Raw genomic sequence first — 24,147 nt, 5'->3', positions numbered from 1 at the left:
GGGCCATGTGCCCCCATGACCACCACCCCTGGCATTCGGGCCACCCTTCCCTTGGATGCAGTGGGCAACTTGAGAGCTGGAACCAAGTCCTGCTCCTTGCTGTATCCCTGGCTCCGTTCAAGTTCATAGTTGTCTGGCAAGAAGTACAAGCCTGGATGAAGGGCCTGTGGAGTATGGTGGGCCAAGGAGAGAGACTGAGCAGGTGACAAGGGCTTATTTGGGTACCATGGATGCTGGACTCGGGTGTGTCACAGGGCAAGCTCTGCAGGATCCCCTGGAAGTCGAGCCAAGGGAACACATGACTGCTGCTAGGAAGAGACAAAAATAGTAAAGACCCCAAGGGGGCGCATCTGCCACAATTGCACAAGTCAAGTAGCTGATTCAAAAGAAACAACTGTGGGGATATGAGGGAAGAATCCCCAGCTCTGGGGGCCCTACCCTTCCCAGGGCCCAGGCTGCTGCTCCTTCTTGAACTTTGACCCTTTCCCAGAGCCCAAATCTCCTCCTGGGACCTTTTCTGAGTGCAATGCCACAGGGAGCTTGGACCTTGACCTTCCCCAGTCTAGTTTGCATTTAGTAATCTGTAAACTATGGAGCTTGGGGGCACAGTTGCTTAAGAAGGAGTCCCTTAGGTCACACATGGCACTTCTTGGGGCGGCAGTCTAGGTACTGGGCCAGAGGCAGATGGGGCTGATTCTGGGTAGGGTACCCTGGGGCTTGACTTGGGGACCGTACACTGCAACTACTTATTCCATGCAGTTCCTGGGCACAGCCCCGGTGCTGGCTTGGGAAGGGCTGCTCCTCCCCAGCTGCAAATCCCAGGCCGAGTAGGCCCCACCTGAGCCTCCTCAGCCTTAGGTTCTCAGGGTGCCTGAGCTTAAAGGGAGAAGAGTGGGAAATTTCCTGAAAAGGGGGATTCAGACCCCTACCTGCCATTGGGATAACCACCTTATACCTCCTTCCCCACAGCCCCAAACAGGCCTCTCCCAAAATCCCTGGTCTCTGGTCCTTGGATTCTCCCCTAGGAGTGAGAAGCATCAGAAGCCAGCTGAGGGGTTCCGGGAGGCCCCTTCCTTCCTCACCAGGCTTCATTTCTAATTTCCCGAAAGCACCACCTGGGTTGTGCACAAATATCACTTCACTTCCTCCTGGCCTCTCCAGAGGCCACCCCCAGCTCCCCATAATCTGTCTTCTGGGCTGTCACCTTCTTGGGACCAGCCACTGGCCTCTGCCCTATGACTGGGGACACCAACGAGGCAGCTTCAGACACAATCCCAGCCCCCTGGAAGCACCTCCCCACCCCAGAGCCTGGATCTTTTGGGCTTCCCTGGAACCTCTTCCTTAGCCCTGTGCTGCTCTCAGGAAGTCTCTGACCCCTAGAAACCCTTTATTAACTTTGTGATTCTTCCAGCATCCTAGAGGTGCTGCCCCTGGACCCCGAAGGCCCCACCTATCCCTTACCCCAACATCACTGCTGCTCAAGATCAGGACCCTGATAATATGGACTGTAATTTTAGACTGGAATCCTAAGTGGTGAAGAACATGTTAGTTCCCCACACGAGCATGCACTATTTCCTAATTGGCACTATTCCCCTGGGATTTTTTTAAAGATTTATTTATTTATTTATACAAGCACTGGGTACAGTCAGAAGCGCGGGAGGGGGAGAGAATTCACCAGAGCCAGAGCGGGGAGCAGAACATGCAGACTGATGAAGTACACTGCTGAGGGGAGCAGCGGGCGGCAGGAGAGGTCTGCGCACCTTGTGGGACCCTCGCGGCAGCCAGGGATCGAACCAGCGCTGCAGAGGCCACGGGCGGCTTCTCAGCCCAGCGCTCAACCGCTGCGCCACCTGAGGAGGCCCTGGAATATATTTTGAATGTTCAACTTCCCCTGAGTGGGTTTACCGGTCTCTGCGTGGTGGGGGTGGGGGTGGGGGCCGGCAGAGGCCGTGTCCCGCCAGCACAAGCCCCAGGCCCTAATTTCTGCTGTCGCCTCAGCACGCCCATCTGCCGTCCTCACTGGGGAGGAAGGCACTTGAATGCAGGAACTGGGCCTCGTTCATCTTTGTGGCCCCAGTGCCAAGCAAAGATCCACACATATGATAAAGCAGTGGACTTAGGGGTGGGTGAACCCCTGAAGAAACTCCAGAGCAGAGCTGCAGCAGGAAGTCAGCAGGGGAGGGGAGTCTCCGGGCCCCACCCACCCGCGGGCCCGGCCGCTGGGCCCCTGGGAGCGGGACCGTCTTCTGTCTTCTGCGGGGCTGTGCCCCCAGGCTTCCTCCCAGCTCTGCTGGCCCCCACGCCGCTGGGCTTGCTCCCACCGCAGCAAGAGTTAGAGGTGCCGAGGCCCTGACAGCTCCATCCAGCTCCATCGGCCCTGACAACGCGGAGACCCATGGACTGTCTTTCAATAACCCCCTTCCCCAGGGCTCTGATTCCAGTTCCCGTTCCTATCTGCCATGGCCCTTGAGGCAGCAGTTCTGAGCCCTGAAGTACGACCTGACCTCCCTGGCGAAGGAGGGAAAAGGGGCGGTTGCTCCCGCGGGGGCTTCCAGGCAAGTCTGGCAGGGGCTCCCAGACCTGGGAGGAGGCCTGTGGCCCCTCACCTGGCTCCTCCCTGTCCTGTCTGCACCTGCCACCCTTGGGGTGGGGGAGGCGGCCTTCCTGGAGGACTCCCCCTCCCCACCCCTCCAGGCTGGGGTTTGAGGGCTTCCAGCCTGCAGCTCTGCCAACCCTGCCCGCCTGAGCTCCCCCGCCCTCAGGGTTCCCTACTGGGCGCTTAACTCCGCACCAGTGGGGGGTTCGCTGGTCCCTGATGCCTGAGAAGCACTTTCCTCCTGGACAGGACGCCCACCTGCTAGACGCCCACCCCGCCTCCTTAGCCTGCCCCCCCCGTGTCGTGTCCAGAGCTGCGCGTCCAGGAGGCGGGGAAAGTGGGACAAGGAAGTAAGGGAGAGGGGGCGCTCCTGGGCCTGTCCCCCCCCCCTCTGTCCCCCAGCCTGACCCCCTTGGGAGAGGCGGGGTCAGTCCATCGGCTTCTGCTGCTCCCACTGCCCCCCTTCAGGCCCCAAGTTCTGTTCCCTCTGCTTGTCTTCCTCACCTGCCCCTACTATGTCTCCTGTGTCTTTTGGTCTCATGTCCCCCTTTAGCGTCACCGTCCTGCTGCCCAGTGATCTTTCCACTTTCTGGCTTTCCCATCCCGCGTCCTTCCCGGTCACCTTCCCTTTGGATCCCTCCTCCTGAGCGCCTGCTCCCAGGCGCCCGCCCGCCCTCCGGTCACCAGAACCGGGGCTCAGAGGGGTCGGGCCGGGGGGGGGCACTGGGCGGACACAGACCTGCCGGCCCGGCCCCCTCAGTCGTGTTTCTGGCTGCTTCTAGGCTGCCGGGCCCGAGCTCGGCTCCGGCTCCGGGCGGTCAGCGGACGGGGTGTCCCCCGCTGCGCGGCCACTACCGGGGCCCCCTTTTTGCTCGCAAACCTGCGCTGCTCACCCCCGCGCCTTACACCTCATTTTTCAGGAACGGCACATATTTGAGCGCCGTCCTTTTCCTCATTATGGGCCTATGCATTGAGGAGGATGCTCGTCAGGCCCCCTCTGGGGGAGACGGGAACCCCAAGGCGCCCCTCGCTGGTCCCAGAGCCACTGCGCCCCCGGGAGCTCGTCCGCGAGTGGCCGCTGCGAGCCCCGCCCCCATGGCCGTTGCTGCCGTTGGGGCTTCCCGGGCAGCCTGGCAGGGCTGCGGATGCGCCTTGGCGGTTGGGCTGTGGAACACCCTCTTCCCCCATGTAGCTCCTGGTGCAGAACTCCCCAGCAGCCAGGGTGCTGCTTTTGTGCCGTCCTGGGATGCTGGCGCCCCCGGCAGCCTGGGGTGCGGGAAGGCAGGGCATGAGGAGCTGCTTGTCTGGGGTCTCGGGGCCGGGCTAAGTTCCTGCCAGGCTGAGATACTTTCCCTTCCTTCCAGGTGCTGCCTGGTCCCAGATGCCCCGGGCGCCCCATTAAAGTTCCCGTTCCTGGACAGAGGACTGGTTCCTCTTAAATTGCTGATTCCTTGTGGGAAAGACATGCTGCAGGATGCCGGTTTTATTTTGTCTTTTACTGTGAGTTATCCTCGAGTGTGTGTCCGTCAATGTGGGGTCCAGCTGGAAAGGAGGGTGGATGGCGCAAAGGACTCTTCCCAATGTCCCTGAGTGTGCGGGAGGCCGGAGAAAGCACCTGAAAACAGCCCATGTTTCCCTAATTGCCTGGAGGGATCCTGGCCAAGGTGTGTCCCCCAGCTGGGGGAGAGCTGCTGCCAGCAGGGGCAGCCTGAGGCTGTGCAGGTACCTGAGGCTGGGCCCCAGGGCTGGTCCCAGGTGGGATCCTGATACTGAGATGTCTTGATGCCACTGTTTTCTCCCCCCAAACACACCCAGCAACAGTTCCCAGAAGCCATGACATGTCCCTGCAGCTGGGGGCCTCCCAGGGTCGCTCTGGAGGCCCTCTGGGTCCTGCCTTGCCTGGGAAGGAAAGAAGGTAGGTGGGCCTGCAGAGGAAGCCCCAGAAGCAGTCCTCAAGGTCCTGAGCGGTTCCCTGAGGCACTTAGGAGTCCTTGTCCCTTCTTGCCAGGAGCTGCTCCTGCCACCTCACTTGATCTTGCTTTTTCCCGAGATGACTTGTTTGTTCCCTGTAGGAAGTGTGAGTCCGGGGAGACCCTTCAGCTGAGCCCACAAGGCACCATCAGCTTCTCACCTCTGGGGCCTTCTCCTCTCTGCAGTGTCCACCTTCAGAGGCTCTCCCTGGTCCTCCTTGTCCTAGGTAGTCTCCCACCCCTGAATGCCTCTTGTAGTCCCTGGTCACTGTCCATAAAAACCGTGTCCCACAGCTTCCTAATCAGCATGGGACACAGGTTGGCCACCATAGTGGTGCATGCTGCCCCAGGGTGACTGGGAGGGTCTTGGCGGGCACCCCTTTCCTGGGATGTGGTGTTGAGAGCATCTTCCTGTGGAAAAAGTTCTGCTCTGCGCTTGCTTGGTCTTTCCTTCCCTCCACCTGGATGTCTCTGTACCTTCCTACTCTGATCGTCCCTTTTCTTTTCTTCACAGAGGAGATTGGATGCCAAGTCAAGGAAGGAGCCCAAAGACTCACAGGGGAGGAAGCCATCTGAGTTTTTCGGTGCAGAACCCATTGGCTCCGGTGGTGAGGAGAGACATAATTTCACCTCCAGCAGTGCTCCTGAGTCCAGGAATTGCCACCCCCACCCCAAAGATCCTCCTCTGGCCATCATAAAGGGGTGAATAGTGCCTGGCACCAGTAATTTTCCCTGTCCCCTTACCACCAGACCCTCGACTGGAAATGGCAAATATGGACCCCATGGGACACCCTAACTTTGTCCCCTGCCAGAGGCCTCAGCTTCCTCCCCTACTTCTGAGCTCACCCTAACAGCCCGTCCTGCTATCCAGTGGGTGAGGTCAGAGGGATGGTTTTTCACCCATATGAACTCAGAAGGGGCACCCAACTTCCTCACTCCCTGGGCCCTAGTTAACTCTCCAACCAGGCCAAGACACTGTCTCAGTTGTCCAGATGCTGGGGCCCCTGTGCTCAGCCCAAACATGCTCAGCTTTGCTCAAAAACATGCTCAGCTTTCTGAATAAAATTATTTCAAAATGGTGTCTACAAATATTGGAACCCCCTTCCACTAAAATTATAGCTACAGGACATGGAAGAAGCTTGGGTTGATCTTGGTGTGCTCAAGAGGAAGTATCAGCAGTGGAGGGGACTGTGGGGTGGCCACACATGTGGTCAGGTTGGGGTTCAGGGACCTCCATTTTCTCCTGTGGAGATGAGCCTGAAATTGCTGCCTCATCATTCTGTACTCCTGTATAAGGTTCTAGGGAAAAAGACTTTTAAATTTCCTTTTAGGAAAAACTTCTGTGAACTGGAGGCTACTTCTATAATAACCATTAACATTATCACATTGATCTGGAAGCTTACCTATAATATCTCCTATAGTTTCTATTTCATATTTGCTTCCTGAACTGTATTTTTTTCTTACACATTTTTATCTATCTTAACTATTTTGTTACATATGTTTTTATTAGGAAAAGTGTGCAATAAAGAGCAGAGTTTGGTTGGCCTTGAGTCTCAAGGCTTGGTTTTGGGAACACATGAATTCCTGAGCCTCTGCCTGTCCCTTGAAGGAGGTACTAGAAGGCCCTGTTTCACTTCTCTCTGTAAATGAGAAGTCTTAGCAGAAATCCTTTTAAAAATTACTGTTCTTAATATTTCGAAAACGTTCATCCAAATAAATTCTAAAAACTAATTCTTAGTTTTGGTTTAGGTGAAAGTGGGTTTTAGAGAACAGGTAATAATGGGCATCATGACTTGGACATGGACAGACATGATCTGAAAAATATGGTATTTATGTAGGTTCAAAAGCTCACCAGCACTCTGACTTTTGGAAAGGCACATGGAAAATACATGTGGCTATTGTACAAGTGTTCTGTGGTAAGCACTAAGAGGTCATAACAGCCACTTGATGCTGAGTTGACAGTTTACAAAGTTCTCAGAGATTCACAGAGACACTTATGGGGGCTGTAAATCTCCCAGCACAGAGCTTGGCACATGCCCTTCTCCTTACTGGGACCCGTAGCCTGAGGTCTGTCTGTCAGTGTAAACAGTCACTCAGCGTGCCTTTCAATTAATGAATGTCAGTCATGATAAGCCACAATAGTATTAGATAGTTGAATTTTGTCACTATTAGAAGTAATAGATATTTTTTTTATGACTTTAGAGTTACAGATATCTCAAAATATTGCTCATGCTCTCTATGAACTCAAATTATGGTGGTTCTTTTCCATCTGAGACAAAGGTTTTCTTTGGCATCAGGTTTGGGACAAGTGTCAACACTCCTGAGATTTAAGTGTGGGCAGACCCTTTAGACCCCAGAAGCAGGCTTCCTCTTGCTATGCTATCACTCCCTTTTGCTCCCCTGATCAATACTCCAGCTACAAAAAGCATCAAACATGTCAAAGACATCCCAAAGGCACAGGTCACCAAAGGCAATACAAGAAAAGCCGCATATATTCAGGTTCTCCTTAGGCTGCAAGAAGCTCCTTGTAGGCCTGAGGCCTAGGACAGACTGGTGGTGATTGGGATGCTTAAAATTAGAGAGCTTGAAAAACATTTCTTTATGAAATAGCTTTTTGAGCCTCTAGAGAAAGGATTTCTAGTTCAGAGAGTGACAGTTTCTAGTTTCACCACCTGCATTTTCTCACCAAGTAGGTGAGAAAGGACAAAAATAGAAAAAAGAAAAAAGATAGAATGAAATGCGGGAAACTGAAAAATATATAATAACAATGAAAACATCTTATTAAGGCTGAAAGTAATGCAAATGCCTGGTGTTGACAAGGGTGTGGGGGAGCCAACTCGTGCTCAAAGATAGCGCAAATTGGAAAAATCTTTCTTGAGGGCAATTTGGAAATATGCAGCAACATCCAAAAAGTTGTGCATGCCCTTTCACTTAGCAATTTTACTATCTTAAAAAAATAATCAGATATGTCTAAAGGTATATTTACACAGATTATCATCATATCATTAGTTGTAACAGTGAAATAATAGAATAAGCTAAATATATAATAAGAGGTTCAATTAAGTAACTTTGATATGAGAAATGCTGATAAGCCATTGAAAATCACGCACATGGATCTATTTCTACACAAGAAGAGGAAACAGAGTGGAGGGAAACAACAAATCCTGTAGAAGTGCAGTGTCAGATGTGGCTCATTTGCTTTACTGTTTCTGTTTGTTTTGCATGTATATATAATTTTAAAAAGATAAAGACAAAACGAAGCAACTAACACCAAATCTCTGCTAAGTGTTCAAAATTCTCCAGCTGCCATGCTTTTAATTTGTTACCATTCTAATTAAAATGCAAATTAAATTTATAATTAGCATCAGCGCTTCCTAAAGAAACCTTTGTGCGCACTGCACAAACATATGGGCGATGCTGTAGTGTAAAGTTTGTGAAACAGAAGTAACAGGATAAAGTGGGGCATGGGGGGGGGATTTTTCCCTTCCCTGGGAAGTAAGTTTTCTGCAGAGGCCAGTTGGCAGAAGGCAGCGGTATTTCTCAGAGGCAGGCGGAAAGGGGTGAAAGTCCCGTGGTAACCAAGGATTGCTGAAGATGGCAGATCACCAGCCAGAGTGTGACTCTGTGTCGGATCAGCTGTCAAGGGTTACCCGGCTTGTCATCGGATTGTATAGGAGTTGCCAAAAGGCAAAACGGGGTCAGAACTTCTAATCAAAAAGTCTATGGCCAAAATTAATGGCTGCTTGATTCCAGATAATTAATTTAAAAATTGATGGGGAACGAAGTGCCAAAATTACCTCATGATTCACACATGTATCATGTTTTCAAAGTAAACTTCCCAACTTCCCCTGCAAAGCTGAGGGTGGGTGGAGAGCTGAAAGGCATGTAAACTCAAAGGGGGATGTGGTGGCTTCTGGGGCGGGGTGTTCCCAGAGTTCATCACCATCACCCTTTACACAGACATCAGTGGCTCTGGTATGTGTGTTACTTTCCTCGGAATAGGTCTGTGTTTAGTGAGGCTCTCGGGGCAGAAACAGGGAGCTGACAATGGCAGTGGGGGAAGTAAAAATACCCACCATGGTCTCCATGTTTGGGTTCCAGGGAGCCTTTATGAATTTAAAAAATCAGAATTGAAATCCGTGATCCCTACGGTAATTGTCCTTGACTTTCCAGCGAGGAACCTACCTGCTTCTAAGGGCCCTTAATATTCCAGGGACTCTCCTTTATCTATTAACCAGGCTCCCCATCAGATATTTTAAAATTTGAATGTAACAGAAATGAACATTTCATAGATGTGTGTTAAGCTGTTATTAAACTATAATGTAAAGCAGGATTGTAGGAATATTTTTATATGCCAAAATGTCAATTAAAATGATAAGCCTGTAATATTACCATTGTGGAGCCCTACAAAACTTCATTTCATATGCAAGGGAGTACCCTCCCCCTCCCCCCCGCCCCAGCACTGGGTGGTAGGCAGGCCTGTCACATATTCAGAGGCCTGTGTGCTTCCATTTCATTAGTAACACATAGGTCCATTTTCGGCAGAGATTAAATGGAGAGCAGTGGGGGATAAAGCTTACCTGACTTGATTTTTATTTAATCTCTCAAAAAAACAGCATCAGGTGTTCTTCAAGGTAGGCACTTTCCTCAAACTTGTATGCATAAATAAACAGATCTTAAAAGATAAATAAATGAACAGATGGTAAATAGAGAGATAGAACTCTGTCTCTATCTCTAAATCTCCCTCCATCCAAGAGGGCAGGTTTACTCCAAAGAGGGAGTTGAGAGTACTGGACATCGGCCCAGACACTGTCACGCCGAGAGAACTGTGGCTGGAAGGTGCAGGACTGTGGAGAGCAAGGGCTGCCTAGTCACATGTGGGTGGCCTGGGAGGGAAGAGCACCGCCTCAGCGGCTTGGCACAAGGTGGGCTGAGAGAAGCACGGGCTCAGTTGGGCAGGAAGGTGCCTCCGAAGAAACTTTTTTCCATGCTTTCTGACTCTAAATCTATTCTTGGCTTTTTTTTTTTTTTGTGGGGGGTGGGTCACACGAGTTTCCTGGGAACAAGGGAAGGGCAAACTCTGTTTGGCCATCCATTCGTCCACCCCAGGATGTGACCATGGAGATAGCAGTGCCCCACGGGTCTGTGCTTTACTTTTTTGTCCCAGGACAGTATGTGTGGGTTTTTGTCACCTCTTGGATTGCTTTGTTTTGGCTTCCCTGACGTGTTCACTTGCACTGAGACACATTTGAGGATGTTCCTGAGGCAGGTGTGCTGGGATGTCCTCATCACCGGTGGGGTGTCTGGAACCCACACTTGTTCTGATGGACCCCACGCTGACCCTCCTCGCCCCCGCTGTGTCATCTCGGTGTCTGATGCCTCTGTCCCAAGGGATGAGTGTTGCCTCCCTCAGAGGCCCATTCCCCTAACAAAACCGCAGCCCAGCTGTTGCTTCGCAAAGGCTGGACACGGTGCCTTGGTGCCCTCGTGTGGAAAGAGTCTCCCCTCACTCACCAAGACAGCACACAAATGGGGGGTCGACACCACACCAGACCCCTTTTCTGCTCTCCCAACTGCTTCGCTGGGATGCGACTTGACCTAAAAAACAAAACCAAACAAACTGGAGACCTCGGCCTCGAGGAACTGCATTTTTGGCAGGACTTTGAATGGATGGAAATCTTCTATTCCATGGGAAGAATACTGATGTTTGTGAAAATGACAAGCCCACCGCCGTTCAGAAGACTCCAGTGGATATGGGTGGGGATCGAATCCACATTGAAGGAATTGGATTGAAATCTCTGGGACACCGCAATACCTCTAGTGCTCGCTTGTCATCTGCACAGCAGCTGTTCTAAATGAGATGTCATCTGAGCCCTGGGTGTCCCCGTCCATGCACAGACCACCGAGGAGGTGGAAGGCAGTCAGGACTGTGGCCGCCCTGCCAAGAGACAGGTTGCAGAGTGGGGTCCCACAGGACTGCCAGACATGGACAAATAGTAGGGGCTGTGTGCAGTATGCACAATGACCACTTTCTCTAATTCTGATATTGTGCCCATAATTTCCTTGTGGCCTCCAGCCAGCCGAGATTGCTTGGTATTAGTCACTCACCTAGGGACTGGCAGTTGTATGGGCAGATGCTTAGCATGTCCTCGCACCACTGCCTTTATCACACGCACTCTAAGTAGAAACTCTCCACTGTGATTTCTAACCATAAGGCACGTAGTACATCCACTCCCATGATGTACTCTGGGATGGGCGATACAAATATTTTATACTCCTTCAGGGGTAATCGCCCAATCCCCAGGGATAGTCTCACTGCTGTCACCTTGACACTCAGGCCTCCATAGCCATCAAATGTTTATAAGCAGACCCTTGAAATTTTTCTGGATTTCCATAGAGCAGAGTACATTCTGCTCCTGTGTCTACCAGAGCTAAAACCCTTTGCACATTAGTCGGGGACCAGAGGATGGCAAGCTCCACATGTGGCCTCCGATCCCTGCCCATCCCCTGAGGACAGGTTCCTTGGCCCTCAACCTATTCGAAAGTGATCAGGCCATCGCCCAAGGATGGGGTCGGCAGCAGGTGGTCTTCTAGGTGGAGGGCTCGTGCCTGAGGCCTGCAGTCCTTCTCACTAGTGTGAGCCTCTGGTCTTCTTGAAGCTGTTTCTGTAATTCTAACAAATATGCACTGGGCTTCGCATGTATTTTAGTGTGATCTACACCTGCTCTCACTAAATCTGTCCACATTTGATTACGGGTAACTTTAACAGGTTGTGTGATGCCAAGAAACTTCCTTGCCCTCCTCGGCATTCCTCTTGATTGTTCAACAATTATGCATATTCCTTTCTGAGTTTGAGAGTGCTGGCTCTTGACTTCAACCAAGCTAGCTACCGTTGTTGTGACATTGTGTATTTGACGTTCCACATAGTGTGCAAGAACTGCCATGAGGGAATCCAAATGAGGACAACAGGGCACTTGTTAATACCAAATCTCTCATCCCTTCTGTGAAATGCTCACCATTGGGACCACGAGTATTCACATTGAACAGGGCCTGCCACATCCCCAATACCCAAAGTACATGTACCAGCTCGACATACGTCTGCCATCTGCTCACTGTCTCTGGCACATCTCTTGCATCATCCCATACTGTTCGTATGGCAGCCATTATCCTTTCCAGCAGGATATGATTGCCTTGGCCATACCACCAGCTGTTCTGCAGCTTCTGTCTCAAGGATGGGTGTAATTCCCTGAGGCCAGTCTCTCCATCTCTTGTGCCATACAAATAATCCATTCCACCCCCACGTCCCTCAAATGTAGCAGCCAGGATGCCAACGGTTGCCCTGCTTTCTGGCAGAATTGTTGCCCAAGTCCACCAGTTCCACCTGGGTGTATGGTCGGTATGCAGTAAATTCTGTCATTTTTGCTGTTCCAGCAGCCTCAACCCTGGGGTCACGGGCTGCTTTCGCTTCATTTTCTGAGACAACACCTGGCGAGCCGGAACATGGAGCCAGCCTTCTCCTCCTCTCCAGAGGAGTCTGGAAACTCTGAGGTGGTAGCTTGGTTTGCCACTACTGGATGATACTCGGACACAGGGCCAGACTCCCTCTCCTCCTCTCCTGAGAAGGAGTCTGGCGTCTTCATAACGGTGGGTTGGTTTCTCTGAACTTCTTACCCAAGAATCACCAAACACTGTTACAGATCTTGCCTCTTGTCCGGAGCCGCCTGGAGCATGCGCCATGTTGCACATGTGCTCGATGAATTAGTTTTTCTCCTTCGGAGAGACCCCTGCATTCTCCTGTAAATCACGCGAGACTGAGAGGCATGATGGGAGGAGCTACAGGGAAATAAGGAAGGAACAGCAGGAGGCGGGAGGAGGAATCACAAGGAATCACGAGGAATCACGAGGAGTCTGTAAGGAGATACGGCAAGGGTTACTGCGAGAGGAGCAGAGAGAAGGCCAGGGAAGTAAGAAAGTCAGGAAAAGACAGACATGTAAAAGTAGGAAAAGGATAAAGGAAAAATAAAGAAGCAAACACTAGCATCAAGTTGTCAAGCCCCTCATTTCAATCCTCAGCCCTTCTCTTCCCGTGCCTCCGAATCCCGCGGGTCGGGACAGCCTCTAATCCTGCAGTTGCTGGATTCTGGATCACTCTTTGTGCCTAGACTCTTATAGAGCTGTGAGAACCACCCACATACAGCCCCTGCTGCCTCACAAGCACTATATTATCTAAGGTCTCTTCTATTTCGTGTATGGCCTGCACCAACTGCAATAGGGATTCATCAACTTCTGGCCATTCCTGGGGAGTTGCCCGCTAGGATAGGAGACTGGTCCTGAGTACCATCAACTTGTGGCCACCCACCCCTTCATCCCTGCCCAGATTTCCAAGGATTAATTTACCCGTTTAAATTCAAGCATCCTGCTTTCTACCCAAATGAAAGGCAAAACCCAACATGGGTAGATTCATCAACGTCTGAAGCAGTTGGGTTGTTTTCCTAGCTGTTGTCATCACCTTCCTATATTCTGCCATAATCCACAGCACTCTACCCACTCCTGATATTCCAAAAATAGTCGCCAACCCCAAAACTTGCCCAAGAAATACACAGCACAAACCACACAGTGGCCAGCCAAAGGCGCACCCAGGGCCCACTGCCATCCCCAGAACCAAAAAAATGAAACCCATGGCCCCCCAGTGGTACAGCCAGAACCAGCCTTCTCTCCTGTAGCCTGACCGGCACCACCAGCCCGCCGGTGTTTGGTCGCCCGCCTGCAGTACCCACGGGCGTCCCGGTACCCGGGTCGGCCCCAGCAGGGCCATGGGGGCTGGCGTCCGCTGGCTGGGGGCAGGCCGTGCCCTGGGCCAGGAGACCCCAGGCCGGCGAGGAGGGGGCCGCTTGTAGGTGCAGCGGCCAGTGTCAATTCAGGCCCTGTGGGGCCGCTGGCCGGGTTGGGGACGTGGGCCTGCCGGCGCCTGGGCTGTCAGAGGCCGAGTACTGAGGCGGGCCACGCCAGCCTGTGGAGGCTGGGTGGGCGCTGAGCTGCCCACCAGCTTCAAGGCCTGGGGTGCTGGACTGTGCCGGCCACCCGCCCCGGGCTGGCCCTGTGTGTGTGTGCATGTGCGGGCCTGTGTTGTGTGTGCATGTGAGTATTTGTGTGTGCCCGCAGGCAAGTACGTGTATGCGTGCATATTGGGCGTGCTGGGGCCCCGCGCAGACGACCAGGAGCCCTGGAGTGGGGCCGGTGGTCACCTGGGGATCTAGCTGGCGCTGCCGAGGCTGCGGCCTGCTTTGCAACCCAACACTCAACCTCTGCGCCGCTGGGGAGGCCCTGACTCTTCACTTTCTTGACAATGGCCTGTAATGATTAACATTTTTTTATTTTTTGATGAAATCCAACATATCTAATTTTTTTTGGTACTTGTATTTTTGGTATTACATCTAAGTGTCCATTGACAAGCTCAAGATCATGCACATTGACCCTGTGTTTCCAAGTTTTATTGTTTTAACTGTTTTATTTAGATTATTGATCAATGTCTGTTTCAGTTCTGTTTATGGTATTTAATAAGGTCCCAGTAACATCCTTGTGTACGTGAAGATCCAGTTTTCAAAAAAACATTTATTGAAGTGAACTTTCCAGTTTGCTAGACTTACTACACTTGTCAATCAACTGGTTATATTTGTGGATTATTTCTGGACTCCCAATTCTATTCTGTCAGTCTGTATGTTATTTGCATGTTAGTACCACATTGTTTTCATTACAGTACCTATTTGTAAGTTTTGAAATCTGGAAATCTCAGTCCTGCAACTTTTTCTTCTTTTTCGAGATTGCTTTGGATGTCCTGGGCTCTTTGAAATTTCAAGTGAATTTGAGGGTTGGCTCTTCGTTTTCTGAAAAAGAAAAAAGGAAATTTCAATTTCAATAGAAATTGTGTTGAATCAGTAGATTGCTAGGTGATTGACATTTTAACAATATTAATCCTTCACATCAACTAAGGATCTCTTTCTATTAAATTAGGCTTTCTTTAGTTTCTTTCACCAGTGTTTATAATTTTCAGTGTTCACATCTTTTACTCTTGGTCAAATATACTCCTAAGTATTTTTTTCTTATAGGTTGTATTTAAATAGAATTGCTCTCTTAATTTCCTTTTGCAATTCCTTTTTGCACATAAATAGAAACACAGCTGATTTTTGTAAGTTGTTCTTGTATCTTGTAGCTTTGTTGAATTTTTTTGTAATTAGTAGTTTTCTTGTGGATGTGTTGGAATTTTCATATCTGTGATTATGTACTCTGTGAAACAGGATACTTTACATTTCTTCCTTTCCAGCTTGGACTCTTTTTATTCTATTCCTTGACTAATTATTGTTTGTTTTGTGTGCGTGTTTGTTGGTTGGTTTTTTAGCTTTTCAGCTCCAGAATTTGTTTTGTTCCTCCTGAGTTTTCTATGCATATTATTATAGCATTCATATATTGTGTTCCCTGTCAGTGTTCTCCTTTAGTATTCTGAGCATATTTAAGATAGTGTTTCTCATAATATTTGTCTAGTATGCCTTCCTCCTTTCTATATTGCAAAAATACTTCCTGGGTTGGAGCAGGCACAAAGAGGAAAAGGACCAGGAAATTTCTGTTGGCACAGGTGCTGAGTATAGTCCTAATACTTGCCTTGCTTGGACTTGAATGTACGTAACTGATTTTCCTGCTAGTGCTTTTGTAGATTCTTTGACATCTCACCCTCCCTCTCATGTTATCAGTATGACTATCTTGTGTTTGTTTAGCTCAGGGATGCAACACATTTGAACATCCGTATTTTTTGGCTTGGAATGAAATCATCTGGACAACAGTAAGACCTTCCCAAGAGAGTATGGCCAAATTGAACATGATTCTATGGCAAGTAGTGGTATATTGAGTTTGTAGACTATTTCAAATTTGGCATTTTAGAAATGACAAAACTTATCATGCCAACTATTAGATAAATCTGATAAAATCTGAGATTTCTGATAAAATCTTGAGATTTCAAAGATGATTTTATGAGAGGTTGTCTGGTAGATATCACTTTTCAAAATTGGGAACGAGTCCAGAATTTTCACTCAGTTCATTCATCAAACATTTAGTATAATTTTACATTATATGCCAGGAACTAGACACCAGGGATCTTTGTGCTCTCTTTGGGGAAGATTAGACAGTGAGCAAATAAACTAGTAAAATATATATGAATATAAAGCAGAATTTATTTATCATATATATGTAAGGATGGCAAATTCTGTGCAGAAAATGTGAAGAGGTATAGGGAAGACTGGAAGGCAGTGCACAGGACAAAGGCAGGCCTCCTTAGGAAGGCATTATTTGAGTAAAGACCGAAGGAAGTGAAGGAACCAATTGGATATATGGCAAAAGTGCTTTCCCAGATTAAAAAAAATTCTTTAATTTTCCCCCTATTCCTTCTGTAATCAAATCTATTGTATCTGGCATTAGCTGCAAGTGTAAGAAGGTGAAAGAACTGTTCAGTGTCTGCTAAGTACCAAGCATTCTATTAACTTTCATTTCCATATGAGATTTGGGACTTTCAATAAGATTTTCAACTTAGTGAAGGAAATAAAGCACATGTACACGATTCCTCTAGTTGTGTAGTTTTTAAGAACAGAAATAGCTGGTTTGAAATTGCACCACCATAAGTTTTTATGCACCGGATCTATAGAGTCTACAATTCCCTTTCAAGAGGTACAGATGTAGGAAGGGAATTCTTCATTAAAGGAGGGTAAATCAGGAAATCCATACCTAGTCACACTTAAATGGTTTACTTGCGTTTACAAAGTGTGTTCATAAACGATCTCACTTACTCTTCACAGCAATCCAAGAAGCTGGTATTATTCTAAGACATACGATGGCCTCCTTTTCTGAGCCGAGCTAACAGGTTCAGAAGGCGAGATAAATTAGCTGGCCATGTGGTAGAGTTGGGACCTACTTTTACCGTAATTTGCCTTTCCGCACAGTGCTTCCCGACGCCGCACAGCTGTTATGAGCAGCAACTAAACCAAAAAAGCGTTACACTCCCCTGGCTCAGGCCCTTCCCTTCGCCAACTGCACAACCAAGGCCTACGCAGGCCAGGGCCGGAAGGAGGAAGTGCGCAGGTGGGTGACGTCACACACTTCCGCCCTCTAGGTCTGGGCTTGCGCGCGAGAGGGCTAACCTCTCGGGGAAACCGCCTGGAACTCTGTTTTGGCGCAGACGCAGAGCAACCTCCAGGCGGAACAGGGGCGTCGCGGGCTCCAGGGACTGACACACCCGGTGTGAAAAGGTGGTGCACGCGGAGCGGTGCGCATGCGCGGGCAGTTCTCGGGGTGAAGGGTTGAGAGCCGGACCAGGCGGCCAGCTGGGCTGGAGCGGAGCAGCGTCAGGATGGACGAGGACGTGCTGCCCGCCCTGAAGGTCCTCATCATCGGCGAGAGCGGCGTCGGCAAGTCCAGGTGAGGCGGCCCCGCGGTCGTGACGGGGCCGGCGGACGGGGCCGCCCTGGCAGCGTCTCCCGGGCCGGCCGGGAACCTTCAACGGCGCGCCCCGAGTGGCCGCGCGGGGTCCCCGCTTGTGCGCCGCGGGCCCCTCCGCCTCGCGGCCCGGCGGCCCCGGCTCCCGCGGCCTCGCTGCCCGCCCTGCCCGCCCCGCCCCGCACCGCCCGCAGCCCCCGCCGGCCCGCGCCGGCCAGGGTGACGGGTCTTGCTCCCCTGTCGTGGCGAGAGCGCCCCGCTGCTGCCGCCCGCCGCGCGAGGCCTGGGCGCCGGGGCCGCGCTGGTCCCGAGGCTCGCCTGGGCGAGGCCGCGGCCCCGGGCTCAGGCCGCTCGTGCCCTGGCGAGCTGGGCTCGGGACTTTATCACTTCGGGATTCAGGTTGGACTTTCTCTAACGACGTGACGCGCAGGGAAGTCTCGTGAGGCCGCAGGTCGAGTCCTGGCCGCGCTGCAACGCCCGCCCCGGCTGCTGCTGTCGTGTTTCATGAGTCAGCCCTGAAAGATCTCTTTGGCCTCCCAGCTGCTTGACTCACTCCTTGTGCTCTGAGATAGTTTTGCTGAAGCTGTGAGCCACCTTTACAAATGATGGTTCCATTCTGCCGCAGCACAGAAGATAACAGAGTGTTGTGTTTTCTTTCTTGGCGCGAGGGGAGTGATACTGACAATAGTTAGACTTGAGTGTGTGGCGGAGACATGGAGCTCGCGGTGTAGGAAGAGCGTCCTGATTTCGTCCAGGTCTGTGGAGCAGTTCCCCGGGTGAATTTATCCTCACAATTTTTCCTGTTTTCGCTCCTGATACACGTACATTTCAGGTCACTTTCTTAATCACTTCCTAGTTAAGGATTTTTAGAGACTTAAGGATTTGAAATTTTATTCTCTAATATGTTCTGAAGTTTTATATATTTTTAAGCATGGTAATATATTTTCATATTTTTTCTCATTTAATGTCCTCTGCACCGGAGTGAAGGATTTGTGTTCAACAAGGATTGCAGTCCTGGAACACTGGGTTAGGGAAAGTATAGGGTGTGGGGGAGCGGAGGAGGGTGGGAGGGAGAGAGAAGGGCTAGAGAGAATGATCACCGTTCGTTTTGACGGTTTAAAAGGTTTTTACTGGCATTATCTCAATAAGAACTCCATAGCTTGTGACCTTTCTTTGTTTCTTGAGATGTGACTCTCATTTAGGTTAAGGCATATCATATTGCTAAATCTGAGGTCAAGATGAAATCATTTCGTGATTCAAGCCAATAAATGGCAGGGCACTTTTTCTCAATGTATTGGGTGGATCACTGCCTAGGAAGGCTCTTTGAGAGGACTTTTGAAGATAAACTCGAAGTACAGTGTTGATTTCATTGAGGTTCTTCCACCACACCACAGTCTTTTAAGTAATTTCTTGTTCTTCGTTCCCCTCCCGCAAAGGTATGTGGATCTAATCTGTTCCAAACTTTTCCTCCATACTTAGTAGTGGTTGTCAGATGCACCCTGCAGTAGTTGAACACCTTTAATACCTCTTTCAAGAAGGATGGCATTTGTGAGAAAGTGTCTCATTTTTCTAGCTAAACATTATTTATGATATGCTATGGAAAATAAATTTGATACTTATCTTTCTGTATAAGAGGAGAATAAATAATTCCACTAAAATAGAAATATATGCTTTTTAAAGTGAGTTAGTATAAAAACATAGATCATGGGTATAATCTGAAAGGGTTCTAGCCAGTAGTTGGTTAGTGTTTTTGCAGAAACCCAGTGAGGCAATGAGATATCACTTGTGTTGTTGAGAAATCATTGCACAAGAGTCTTTAATTCAAATTTGTGGGTTATTTTTCAAGTTAATTTCAGACTCTTGGAGAATAAACTACGTGTGAGATCAGGATTTTGAAATTAATGCTTCCATTTATGTGACCTTATGTGAACACTGAAGGCCTTCATTTTTCACTTTGATAAATGAGGGTAGAACAGAAATCTCTCAAACCCTATCTGATGTTAAATATGTCAAATTATTTGATTCTGTGTCTAGGCATAGTGAACTAAAGTAGCGAAGTGTTTCAGAAGGGGTTAGAGAAACCTATTATCCAAATTGCTTTCCCTCCAATGCCCTTTTTATCCCCTTTCTTTTTGGCCCATTTTATACCAGGGATCTAATCGGTGCTGCAGAGGCTGTGGGCAGCTTCGCAGCCCAGCACTCAACTGTTGTGCCACCAGGGGAGGCCCTGCTTTTTAAATTATTTTATGTTCCAGAAGTGATAGGACCTTCACTTTAACAGCACAAATAATGTAGGAAATGGATGGTATTTCTTGTTCAGACATCAGAAAAATTCATAATATTTTGCCTCCTTATTGACTCTCGGGCTCCTAGCTTAGATGCTCGCTCACACAGAATTTCCATCAGAGAAGATGAAAGATGCAGGTACAATTTTTTAGGGAACATTATCTGGTAGCCCATCTCAGAGAATAAAATATGTGTGAAGAAGAAATAATTCAGTAAAAAGAAGAAAAACAGAAAATAAAACCTTGACGTATTAGTAAATTCAGGAATCTAGTTTGCAATCTCTCTCCCTCTCCAACGCTCTCCGTCCTATGAGAGAGAGAAAGAGAGAGAATGGCTGTCACCGCTACTGGTAACATCTCTTTAAAAATTGTGCGTACTTACTAAGAACGTCTTGCATTCATGCAAATATCTGTTTCTTCAATAAATGACAAAAATAAATCTTTACAGCTTCATCATTGCCTTCAGTTGATTCTTGGTTCAAGATTTAGTTGGCTTTAGGATTTTATGGTTGAATTGTGCATTAGTTTAACATCTCAATTATAGTTGTTTTTATTGTTGTTGTCTTGGAGAGAGAAAAAATAGAAATATATTAAATATATTAAATATATTAAATTCATTTCCATTCAGGATTGGAAACAATCTAAATGAAAACCCCAGGAAACTGTCCAATATATCTCACATATACATAAAACATTAGTGTTCAATGAAGAAAGTGGAATATAAAATTCTAGATATTGGTATTCCAGTTTGGATAGAAAATATTAATGCAATAATCTAGTGTGAATGTAGAATAGAGTGGAAAATTACTTGGTATTAAGTGGAATACTATACAGCAGTGAAAACATGAGGCTGTAGCACAGCCAATCCTGTGGATCATCTTGCCCACATATTGTTGCGAGAAAGAGTCTAGATAGAAAATGAACATAATAAAATTTATTTATATTTTAAATACCAGACAAAATGAAAATCATGTTTTAATTATACATTTAATAATACAGAATTATATGAGAACTTGTCATGAAAAGCAAGGGAAATAGTTACTGCAAAGGTCGCATCTTGGTGCGCACTCAGAGACGATGATGACATGTGATTTTATGTTTCTCCATCTAGTGAATGGGAGTTCATTTGGTGATTCTTAAACTCTACATTTATACAACCTGCCCTTATACAAGGGTGTTGTAGTTCACAATTCAAAATACTGGAAATCAGAAGGAAGAAAGTAAGCTAACTCATGAAAAATATTTCTCTTTTGATGAAAAATCATAGTTGGCCATTGGTCATTTTATTCCATTCGACTGTTCAAATTTTCTATAATGCATGCAGCCCTCTCTTATGATCAGAACCGGTTGACTAAAACTAATGAAAACATCATCATTGCACTTACATCCCTGATCCTTGGCAGGTGAAAAGGAACTGCTAAAATTATTTTTCAAATTAATAATACCTTGATGGCCAAAGAAAAACTAATATTAAGGATGAAATTGTGGCCTTCCTGCTAGTCAGGCAGGGTGGGCACAGCAGCTTCATTAGGAGTGGATGTCAAATACACCTCATTGATTTTAGTGAGGGGGTTTGGGTTTCTGGCCTAAACCTAGGCTCCTGCTCATTTGCAAATCCAAATAAATATATTTTGTCTTCAAAAAAGTAATTATAAATGTACTCTGTTTAACCCATAAGGTTTATATTGCTTTGATAAAAAAGTGAAAGTAAGACATTAAATCAAAGCCCAGACCCTTCCAGCTTTCATATACAAGAGTTCTGAAAATTGTACATACCTATGGAAAGAAAAAGGCAAAATGATGAATGGAGCCATGATGTCTCATAAAACAAAATTTCAAATAACTGAAAGATCCTTCCTCTACCTAGTTACCAAGAAACAAACAACGAAAAAGAATAGGGTAGAATAGAATGAAATTCCTGTGTTCCAAATAAACTCACCCCATGTTGACATCCTGTGGCAGACCAGCCTCGGCAAAATGTCCTTTCAGGGCGCAGTGGTTGAGCTCTGGGTTGCGAAGCTGCCCGCAGCCTCTGCAGCAACGGTTCGATCTCCAGCTGCTCCCAGGCCACTGGAGGAGGGTCGCATATGGCGCGCAGAGCTCTCCTGCCGACCACTGCTCCCCTCAGCAGTGTACTTCGGTCCTTCTGCCTGTTCTGCTCCCCGCTCTGGCTCAGTGAATTTCTCACCCTCTCATGCTTCTGACTGTACCCAGTGCTTGTATAAATAAATAAATAAATAAATAAATAACAAATAAATAAATAAATAAATCTTTAAAAAAAAAAAAAAAACTCTGAGAATAACCAGAGCCTTTTCAAGGAAACTTGAGAATGACAACAATGTCTAAAGCCCCTTTTTTAAAAAAGGAATTTTTTTTTTTTTTTTTTTTTTTTTTAATAGAGGCTGTTTATTTATTTATTTATTTATTTGTTTGTTTTTTGTTTAATACATGCACTGGGTACAGTCAGAAGTCGGGAGGTGAGAGAATTCACCAGAGCCAGAGCGGAAGCAGAGCAGGCAGAAGGACCGAAGTACACTGCTGAGGGAGCAGCGGGCGGCAGGAGAGTTCTGCGCGCCATGTGGGACCCTCGCTGGTGGCCGGGAGCAGCCGGGATCGAACCGGCGCCGCCGAGCCGCGGGCAGCTTCGCACCAGTGCTCAACCGCTGCGCCACCGGGGAGGCCCTTTAAAAAAGGAATTTTTATCTTTAGCTGAAAACATTTCACTCTAAATGAACTGATATCAGCCGTCAATGAAAGAACATCACAAATACAATGCAGACGCCTGTTGCAATGTCCATCGAGACCCTTTATTATTTTTTACAATTGGTGACTTTCAAGGTAGCAAGGATGACAACCAATGTTCTAATCTAAAGCTCACCCATTTGAGCAATTTTGAAATGGAATTGCACACAGACCACAAAAAATGATATCCTAACCAACATTTCCACCAAAGATTGTAAGAACATTTCTTCCCCCTTATCTTAGAATTTTTAGATAGCCATGATCTTTGGGAAGACAGAGGCTATTTACCTCTATTTTACTTTGAATTTCCACACTGCCATGATGCAGTGGGACTGTCGGGTGGGTGATGCCAACAATAGTGAGTCCCATCCTCCCAATAGGAGCACCCCAGATTGGAGAGGAGTCCCAGCCCGGGCCTGTGGCAGAGATTGGGAATGGATGAACCTGGTGCAACAGGATCCAGTGGGGCAGCACCCTCTTTGCTTTCATCTGGGGAGAAAGTGAGACCCCAGAGGGAAGGCAAAGTGAGGAGTATCTCCCTATGGGCGGCCTATGGCAGCGTTGGGGAGTACCTTCAGGGGACTCGGGGGAGAGAGGGCTGGATGTGGAAAACTGTCAGGCTTTGGCGGGTTGCTTGATGGGCATGGAGGAGCACAGAGGTCCGGCTTCATTCATTCCTGAGCAGCCGAGTGGGTCAGAACCTGCACTGATTGGGGATCCCAGGAGACCTATGGACACCCTGAAACTGCCCAACACTGTGAAGTCAATGAAGACGACACACGTAGGTGCTCACAGCTGTCAGATGGGGTGAAGGTGTCCAGTCCACCAGGAGGAGGAAATACCAGCCATCTGGTGTGAGCACAGCCTGCCCACGTGGCCACAGAGCTGCGGGGTAAGACGTGCAGTGTGGGGAGCAGCCACCCAGGTAAAGAAGGTAGGAGTGATGGAGAGAGGGCTGGAAAGAGGTGAAGGTGACTGAGACGGGTGTTTTGAGCAAGTGTTCTGGGAGGGAGCTCTGTGGGAAGGAAGTGAGGAACAGGCCTTCAAGCAACAGAACCTCAGGGGCCAAAGCACTGAGGCTGACAGGCTTTGTCTTAGAAGTACACTGTCAATATGGCCAGCGGAAAACTGACAGACATAAAGGTAGAAAGAAAAGGAGGCCTAGAAGTGAAGACCTTCTGACTGAGAGGCCACCCACAAAAGGCCACCCATGCAGGAGTCGTCCTTGTTCATTTCTGTGAGAGACTGAGCCATCCCAGGAGGGTGAGGGGAGCTGAATCCAGAGGCCAGGGGAGGGGGAGTTGCCAGGGAGACAGGCCTGAAGGGTCTGCAGTGAAGGCCATTCAGGGATCACTCCCGTCTAGGCTGAACTCCATCAGATGCCTGTGAGAGAGCAGGTGGCCACGGCTCTCTCTGGAGCATGCTGATCTAATCAAAGCGCGTATCAGAGTCAATCCCTGATTGTCTTCACTGGGCAACAGGATGGTGGCAGGAAGAAAGGCAGCCAGCATTTCCCAGGAAGACACCGCCAGGGCCGAGGTCGCATCCCTCCAGGGCCATGTTGCTGAGGGTTCCGGTCTCAGGAAGAGGCTGTGTGTGGAGATTCCACCAATAGACCTGCTGCCTCGGGTGTGGCAGACGACCCGGGCTTGGTAGAAACAGCAGCAATCTTTCATTCCAAGTCTCTGTGTCACTGCACAAAAAAAAAAAAAAAAAAAAAAAACTTGGAGAAGATGAAAGCAGGAAGGTGGCGGACACAAAATCAACAACGAAGCTCAGCTGTGTTTCTCTCCCCTGACAGCGAAGAATAACGAGCGTCTAGAACTGCGCTGAGGCCAGAGGAGGGTGGACGATGGCGCCTGTCCCTGCCCTGCCCAGGAAGCCAATGCCCGACTCCGCTTCCGCCACTTGCCCTGCCCCCAGGCGTGGGATGGGGGTGCTGCGCCTCAGGGGCCGAGGCCTGGGCAGGGCGGGCATAGGACCAGGTGGGGCTGGGCAGGCTGGGCGGGAGGGGGGGCGGGGGGAAGCCCTAGGTCGGGGGGGGGCGGCCAGGACCCCCCAGGAAGGCTGGGCCCGA

The 24,147-nt window shown here is 48.8% G+C and overlaps 1 long non-coding RNA gene across 1 annotated transcript; it reads right to left on the bottom strand.

The window, feature by feature from the left end:
- Window positions 1-10,477: 10,477 nt before the first annotated feature.
- LOC129145740 (uncharacterized) lies at window positions 10,478-16,736 on the bottom strand. Its single transcript, XR_008551735.1, has 3 exons — window positions 16,398-16,736; window positions 14,327-14,450; window positions 10,478-10,504 (listed from the first exon to the last, which is right to left on the bottom strand). It is a non-coding gene; the product is annotated as an uncharacterized LOC129145740 (long non-coding RNA).
- Window positions 16,737-24,147: the final 7,411 nt, after the last annotated feature.

Source organism: Talpa occidentalis, unplaced genomic scaffold, assembly GCF_014898055.3.
Source record: "Talpa occidentalis isolate TD23 unplaced genomic scaffold, MPIMG_talOcc4v2.1 talOcc4.14, whole genome shotgun sequence".
In the NCBI taxonomy this organism is placed as follows: Eukaryota; Metazoa; Chordata; class Mammalia; order Eulipotyphla; family Talpidae; genus Talpa; species Talpa occidentalis.
This window is presented reverse-complemented; position numbering and strand designations above follow the sequence as displayed.